A 7,735-nucleotide genomic window follows, 5' to 3' on the forward strand; every position below is an offset into this window, starting at 1 on the left:
ATTAAAAAAAACGAGGGTTTAAGGTTGGGGTGGTCGCCGTAAGAGTGATTTTCCGCCTGATGGGAGCGCCTCTTGCGGGTGTGTTGTTTCACTCCACACAGAAACTCATTTGTAGCCAGATGGCACTTCACTCTTCTTCCCTGGGTATTAGTATAAACGAAATCATTTGATGGGAGTTGGACGGAGACTAACTCCTAAATTATTTCGTTCCCATTTTCCGCCATTTCTTCTATAGACATGTGGTCACCATCATGCTGTGATAGGCTTAATTTTGAATACGACTTTTCTGCTGGATAGTTGAGTTTATCTACGCATTTTTCACTTTGTTAATGTCATTTAATGTTTTCCGACTAAAACTTGTCTTCCAGATAAGCTGGGGAAAATCCGATGCAACTTCGCTCGTATCACGTGGAGCCAGATGAAATTTGGAAACTGGTGTGTAAATCAGTGGAAACCACAATGTTAGTATTGCTGAGGCTGTCAGCTTTTGTTTATATACACTTTATTGATTGATGGGATTCACAAGAACAATTTCTTGCCTGAACAAGAAGTATTTTCGATATTTTTTCATACAGTTTAATATTCCATCCATTTTTAGTTGTTTTTCTGATCACCAAGCAGAACATGTTTGTACAGCAAATTCTATATTTGTGTTACTTCTAATGCAGTTCATGGTTAAAAGGAAGTATATTTCTTTGGTTATCCTAGATGTAAGTGGCTACTGATCTGAAAGCCATGAAATTATTAAAGTTTAAAGAACTAGGTATACAAAGGCTGAAATTCCTGATAATACTGTAAATATTTTAAGGTTTTTATTATTTTTTGAATAATGAAGGATTCCCAATTGCAGATTATGGCAGTCCTGAATGGTCCATTGCTAGATTAAATGGCCATATGATAGATATCCAAAATTACATTTGAATATAGTAAGTAAGATCTGAAATGTGCTCTAAGGCTAACTTGGACTATTGTAAGGCCTTCAAATTTTTGAATTCCCTGTTGTAAATCGTACAATCCTCATTTAAGCATAGTTTTGGAAATCCAAAAGTCTTGTCACTAGATGTCTACGCTATTCTAAGACCTCCAGCCTCAGAAGTAGTCACTTGGCGCATATTGGTCAGCTAAGCTCATCTACTATTCACGTGGTAATGTTGGAATTTCGAATCTTTTTTTCAGCGGGGATATTCTCACACTTTTTACTTCATGAGACATAAACTACATTTTTTTTTTCCACCAGTCAAGAAGTGATGTTTCATATATTTGGTATGAGCCAGTATCATAATCATTATATTGCAGGATGAGACATAAGCAATGATGGGTATGCAGACATTGGACCCCCACTGTATGGTGGGGTGAAGTTCAGATAGTAGATTTAACGGACCATAATGCTCGCCGAAGTTCCCGACAGTCCAAAGGGTTTAAAAATTGAAAACAAATTGCTTTGGCGTGGCAGAGCAAGGGTCCTCGGAAGACGATGCAGTGGAACCTTGGTTACGACAATCAAGACTATTGTTTTATTGATTATTTTCAAGAATATGTGGCGTTCACGTGAAAGGATAACATGCACTAAATAGTTTGTTGCAAGCTTTTTTTTTTTTTTAGGCGATACCATGTTGGATACTATTTAGTTGAACGGCATAATTGTTTGTGCAATAATCGACGGGAGATGGCATCTTGAAAGAGGTACAATGGTACAAATAATATTATTACCGCTAGATGGTTCCGAAATTGCTATCGGCTGAGATATGTTGTTGCCACTAGATGGCTGTATGTTGGATGCGTTATTACTGAGGGCCGTGAACAGTTTTCTCTAAGCTCGATTTTACTGGTAAATGGCAACAGACCAGAATAGTAGGGCCATTCTTAAAAACTAAGAATCGCCCGTGTCTTGAATCACATGTTTTGGAACTGTGGAGTTAATGTTAAGTGATCTCCTGGATGGAAGCATGTTGCAGATGGAAAATGGATTCGTGGTAAGATGATAGATTACAACGTTGTGTAAGGAAAACAAAAATTATCCACTGCAACTTTTTTTCAGTTGCAATGGGTTATCATAAACCCCACATCCAAGAAGCCATAAGGATCGCAATGCAGTCTTCAGCAAATCTGTGATACAAAACAATTTCTATTAAAATATTTTTGATTTTTTACATTCTTTTCCATCAATTTTACATGTTTTTGGGAAATCAGGTGTGATATTTTGGCCAATATGCTTATTACAAGCAGAACATTTGGCACAATCAAGGAAGGATGAGACATGAAAAAAGGACAATCAGATTGCAGAATGTACTTGCATAACATGCAACCTAATGGAATCCTGTTATATTAACTGCATATTCACACAGAAGCTTCTGACTGATAAGAAGAGTGTTGGATGTTAAGACACATTCAACATGCAGGCCAAATCCCATATTAACCATGCATTCATGCTCATCAGATAATTTTGTCTTCTCTGGTTCGATCAAAATCTTCTTCCTAAGTGATGAAAATATGAAACATGTGGAAATACTGAAACTAGGGTAAAATAAACTAGTTCCAGTTTATGTGTGGGATACAAGAAATGTGAATCATGTCTTAAGTTGAAATAGGTAGTTGCAGATTGAGCAAATATCCTTCAGTGTTTCCTAGTATGAGTTGGTAGCAGGAGATATTGCATCATAGAAGACCAACAATGTAAACTAGTGCACAGAAGATGTGCAGTAATGAATAGCAAACAAGTGACACTAATGTTATGACAGAACAACAAAATTGATAACAGCCACAAGTTAACTATCAGCTAGAAGTTTGGTAAGATCTGTAGTTTTATTGTAGAATAATTTCCTGGTTTCATTTTTAACCATTTCCAATGTTTGGTGAAGTTCATGTAATTAAAAAAGTAATTCTGTTCAGTCATTGATTGGTAATTAAAAATTGCTTTATGAATTTTACTTTCATAACTTGTGCATTTTGGCCAAATGCAGATTTACAGAAGAATCTTTCATTGCCTGTCTATTTGTTTTTTTTAGTAATAAAGTATTTTAGTAATAAACACAAATTTTCTAATACAAATTTTCATCCACCACACAGAAGCGGCTTAACTATTAGGCCAAAATGGCGCCTCCCAACAACGCTCTACCAGATGCTAGTGGAACCTATTCTTTAGAAAAATCCCGTCACATTTTGGCTGCAGGTTTGTATTTATCTTGCTACGTAGATTAACGAATTAATCACGTTAGGCGCGAAATTTCCATTCAGATAAATTAAGGTGTTAGATTTGAGACATTTGCTTGAAATGTAGAGCTATTCAGCGGTATATGTGTCGTAGTAACTGACATCGTACTTTCAGAAGCCACGTATTGTTTATTTACTGTAGTTATTTACTTCTGCTACTATGAAAATCTTGTTAACAATGCAAAGGAGAACATAGCTCATTTTTGACATTTCCGAAATTGTGACTTCCGGTTTTACTTCCTGTTTTAAAATAGCGTATAGTTGCTTGTGTTTAAGTCTGTTCATAAAAAGATTCACATTTTCGTGATCCTCGTCAAATTTGGGGTCGAATCTAAAGGGTCAGCTCAAAATACCCGAAAATCGTCAAAAATCGCAAAAGTCCCTGAACGATTTTTGTTCATGTTGTTTTGTTCATGAAAATTCGCGATTTTGGCCATATCCAGCTTTTGGCTGAAAACACATCAGTCTTATCCCAAATTTTATAAGGATTATGAAAATTCTATTCGTTTTGTCATAGGGTCAATATTTTCGGAGATATTGGCTACTTCCGGTGACTTCCGGGAAAATTTTACGTGATTTTGCAGAAAGTAACAAATGAACTATATTCTTCCCATCGTTTTTAGTAATTTCATCTTAACTGATGAGATTTGGTGGCCCTTTTCCCTTGTTTTTCTGCTATCTACGATATTGGTTGATCTTACGACATGTATGCGGTTGAACGGATGTGACATGTTTAGCGCCTTTTTCTGCAGTGCAACTACTCACTAAATTTTTTTATTATCGCGCTATCAAAATATAGTTAGATGTCTGAAATAGTAACGATCGAACACGTAAAGCGCTAAGTTTCGCACTTCTTTTTGAAGTTATACCTCTTATTCATTGGCTATCAAATACGAAAACTAGATGGCGTTGTTGTTCCCCCAAATAATGGCTGATTGCTTGTAACTAGTGAAATCGATGTCTGTTAATTTTCTTAACTGTGTGTGGTGTGCTTCAAAGAAATATTCATCTAAAAATTAACGGTATGTTATCTACTGTCCTTTACTTTCTTTTTTATGTATGTGTTGAATGATAACACTTTAAATAGGCTGTCTTTCATATGTGACAGTTCCGATTGTTATCAGCTATGCCAGCTGCTCAGCTTGGAAATTGCAGGCTATCTATACTTTTGCTTTTTATCATGCCATTTACTCATGTAAAAGTTATAACTCACATTAGGTCTTCTGCTATATGAGTTGACTGACTACTTTGTTTAAATCAGGCTTGTTGTACTTAACGCTGGAGCTTGAATCCTTGATACTGAAGCTTGAATGCCAACAGTAAGACTGATTCTGTATTCTTATATGACACGTCTTGATTCAAGTAGTGCCAATTGTCTCATAAAATCATATTTTATTTTGTGATTTTCCATTTTTGAATGCAGGTTTTCATCTAATTAGTGTTATCGGACATTGATGATCAATGTTTCATGAAAACAATGTTCTCTATTTCGCATGCAAGAAAAATTTGCTTTAGCACCACTGCATTACAGTGGTACTGTAATTGACATGGTATCCTTACTCCATAAATGTAATGTGAATTCCTATATTAGAACCATGAGCGGGAGTGTGACTAGTTCAATCAACTTCGTCTTCCAACTTTGACCGTCACCTTCATCTTTGTGACCAAACCGACCAGCATTCACCTACCTGAACGTCATCGCTTCATTATGGTATTATAGATTGTTACCTAATGTTTAACTTGGTTGGCCTAGTTTTCTGTCACATTAGTGTTCTTTTGTATAATTTCTTTACTTCTGTTGTAGAGATTGTCAACGGTAAACAAATAATTCCTGATCTTCCCCTTTTCTTCCAACTCATCATCTTCATCTCATCGTCTTCAAGCTGGTCGTCTTTGCCTCACAGCTTTTAACCTGGTCGTCTTCGCTTCGCTGCCTTTAACCTGGTCGTCTTCGCCTTGCCGTTTTCGCCTGACCTTCTCCATCTCATCGATTTGTCGCATCTTCTTGGATCTCGCCTGTCTTCGCCTCATCGCCGTCTTCGTGGAGCCTCGTGTTTTTGGTATTGTTTTGTATTGTATTGTTGTATAGTGTATGTTGTAAGTTAACCCGTTGGCTGCCACCCATTTTGCTCCCCTTTTTTTTTTAGTTGTAGGGACCGGCGGCGCTGTTCTACCCCATGGCTGATCAACCATGGGGTGGGGCAGTCGCCTTGCGCCTTAGGGCGCCGTAGGCAATGCACCAGTAGGGACTTCCCCTTGTCGATGCGATGGTGGAGTACCTGGGGTGTGCATTCCCGTAAAGGTCTCCATTGTCAAGTCAGCCCGGACTTGTTTTCGGACAAGTCCCCCTTTCATCGAATCCCTCAGAAACGATGCGTAGCGACTGTAGTAGAACAACCTAATGGTTGTAATGGCTTGGCAGCCGACGGGTTAACTTAGTGTTTGTGTATATGTGTATGTATGTATGTATTGTATAACTTGTAATGTATTGTAGAACATGTAATGTAAAATAGTGGTGGAATTGTGGGTGGAGGTGGGATAATACAAAATCAATTCCTTTTATATATCTGTGTATTGATTATTATCTAAGAGCAGGTCCATTTAAAGATATACCAACTTGAACTATCATTTAGTAATCTAGAGACAAGTACTTAAAAAACCATTTCATTTACAATGCAAATTTCCACCTTCTATAAACTTTATATTTCCAAAAGTTTTAAATTTCTTCCAGTGCCAACTCAGATGTTCTATAAGTTAACACGCAAACGATTTTCTCGATGATCAGACATGCTCTAGTCCATATATCTCTAAATAAAAACAAAAGATGTAGCAGAAATTATACCTTTCATATTGTATTAAGGTTAAGAGCTAGGTAGAAGAAAGTGCGGTGTCACACATTTCAACTACAATACTGAAGTAGATGTCCTACTTTTCGCAGTTTTTCCTGTCACAGTTTGTAACTAAAATATTTTGGTGTTCTCTCTTCAATGATAGATAGGTGGTGTCAAACGGTCTGCTACCGAGGCAACGACATTCTTTATAATTATTTACATTTCCCTTCCTTCCTATGTTTAAAGAAAAAAGATTAAATTGCTGTTACATCTATCTGACCTATTCACGACCCGAATCAGAACAATAGTAAATCAAATAAACGTACCAATGCAAACGTTGAAAACTATCAGCTGATGGAATTTGAGAAAATTCATCGTTTGCAATCATACATTCGATAAATAAGGTGTTACCGACATCAAGACGTCTTGTCAACAAGGAAAACGTCTTGAACGACATAAAACAAACGTTCCAAAATAAGCACAACTGATACGCAACAATAAAACACAAGAAATGACAAAATGCAAACTATCGAATTGCTGGGAGACAATACTACGTAAGTTAGCGCAAGAGAACTTGGTCCAAACGACTGGCAATATCTACTTTGGCAGAAGGAAAACATTTACAACAACGAAACCACCCACGGAAACTGGACTTTTCAATGTTTGAATGCAGCACGACACGTTCTTTCATTGTAAGCGTATATAAAGAGTTAACTTGTGATAGTGAAAAACCAACTATGAAGTCTAAAATCAAATCTAAAACCTCAAAAGGAGGTCTAACTTATTTAACTTTACCAACTTTCATAAACTTCTTTATTGATCTAAGATAGGTAAAATACCTTCAAACATTTCGATGTATGATCTGGTAATCAGTTTTCTATTCTAGCAGAAATGACGCATGTAATTCGAAAACGAACAAATGAGATAATTCCGCCACAACAGTGAGCATCACAGGATTTCAAGGAAAAGCATGGGAATACTATTTTTGATCCTATAATACACAAAATAACAAGAGTTGAGATGCAAAGGATGATTTATTTCAATTCTTACCGAACACTGATCTTTTTCCATCTTGCCCAACAAAGGGACAAATCAAGTACCAAACTGAAGCTTCCTCTCCATGTAATTTCTTGTTCAAACACCTGAAACCAAACAGAAAATAGTTTAACACAATCCTTTATAATTCCAACGCTTTAAGATGTCCAAACATAATCAGGTACAAAGGGTGTAGGTCAAACAATACAGTCCAAGGAGACCATGCCATTACTGTACCCTGACATCTAACACAGACCAGAAAACTTATAAAGATGGGTAAAATGTAGGGCAAAATGTTTTCAATGATCAACTAAATGTACGCGTACGTCAAAATTGGTAAAATTAATATAAAATTTTTAATTTTTTTTATGGTTAGAGCAGTGACTAGCTGGCAAAGTTTTACAAATAGACATACTTAAGATATAAAAGCTCGGACAATGCATCAGACGATGATGCATCAGCCAGGGATGGCTTAGTAATGGACGACTTTTTTCAGGTGGTGTACAAGCCGTCTTTTCCCAATTTCACTGGTGTACAAGCCGTCCATGAACAATTGAACATGGTGTAAAAGCCGTCCATTCAGATGGATCAACAGAGCAGACGTTGGCACCGACCGTTGGTCGGCTACTACTATAGACTATAGAGCAGTAAAACATCCT

At 36.8% G+C, this 7,735-nt stretch overlaps 2 long non-coding RNA genes across 17 annotated transcripts; one reads left to right on the forward strand and one right to left on the reverse strand.

Annotated features, from left to right (window-relative positions):
* Window positions 1-67: 67 nt before the first annotated feature.
* Window positions 68-5,772, forward strand: LOC116932200. 11 transcript variants are annotated; one of them, XR_006643738.1, is made up of 11 exons: window positions 68-144; window positions 236-296; window positions 369-1,683; window positions 1,762-1,973; window positions 2,039-2,108; window positions 2,191-2,787; window positions 3,067-4,232; window positions 4,472-4,529; window positions 4,634-4,743; window positions 4,802-4,921; window positions 5,015-5,772. It is a non-coding gene; the product is annotated as an uncharacterized LOC116932200 (long non-coding RNA). The 11 variants fall into 11 exon arrangements; XR_006643740.1 differs by lacking the exon at window positions 68-144 and adding an exon at window positions 4,298-4,405 and having other exon boundaries at window positions 151-296; XR_006643741.1 differs by lacking the exon at window positions 68-144 and adding an exon at window positions 4,319-4,405 and having other exon boundaries at window positions 151-296.
* Window positions 5,764-7,735, reverse strand: LOC116932258. Of its 6 annotated transcripts, none has more exons than XR_006643751.1 (6): window positions 7,492-7,735; window positions 7,092-7,183; window positions 6,881-7,032; window positions 6,368-6,486; window positions 6,140-6,271; window positions 5,764-6,017 (listed from the first exon to the last, which is right to left on the reverse strand). It is a non-coding gene; the product is annotated as an uncharacterized LOC116932258 (long non-coding RNA). The 6 variants fall into 6 exon arrangements; XR_006643749.1 differs by having other exon boundaries at window positions 6,140-6,275; window positions 7,492-7,734; XR_006643752.1 differs by lacking the exon at window positions 6,368-6,486 and having other exon boundaries at window positions 7,492-7,731.

The sequence above is a fragment of the Daphnia magna genome, linkage group LG1 (genome assembly GCF_020631705.1).
Source record: "Daphnia magna isolate NIES linkage group LG1, ASM2063170v1.1, whole genome shotgun sequence".
Lineage (NCBI taxonomy): Eukaryota > Metazoa > Arthropoda > Branchiopoda > Diplostraca > Daphniidae > Daphnia > Daphnia magna.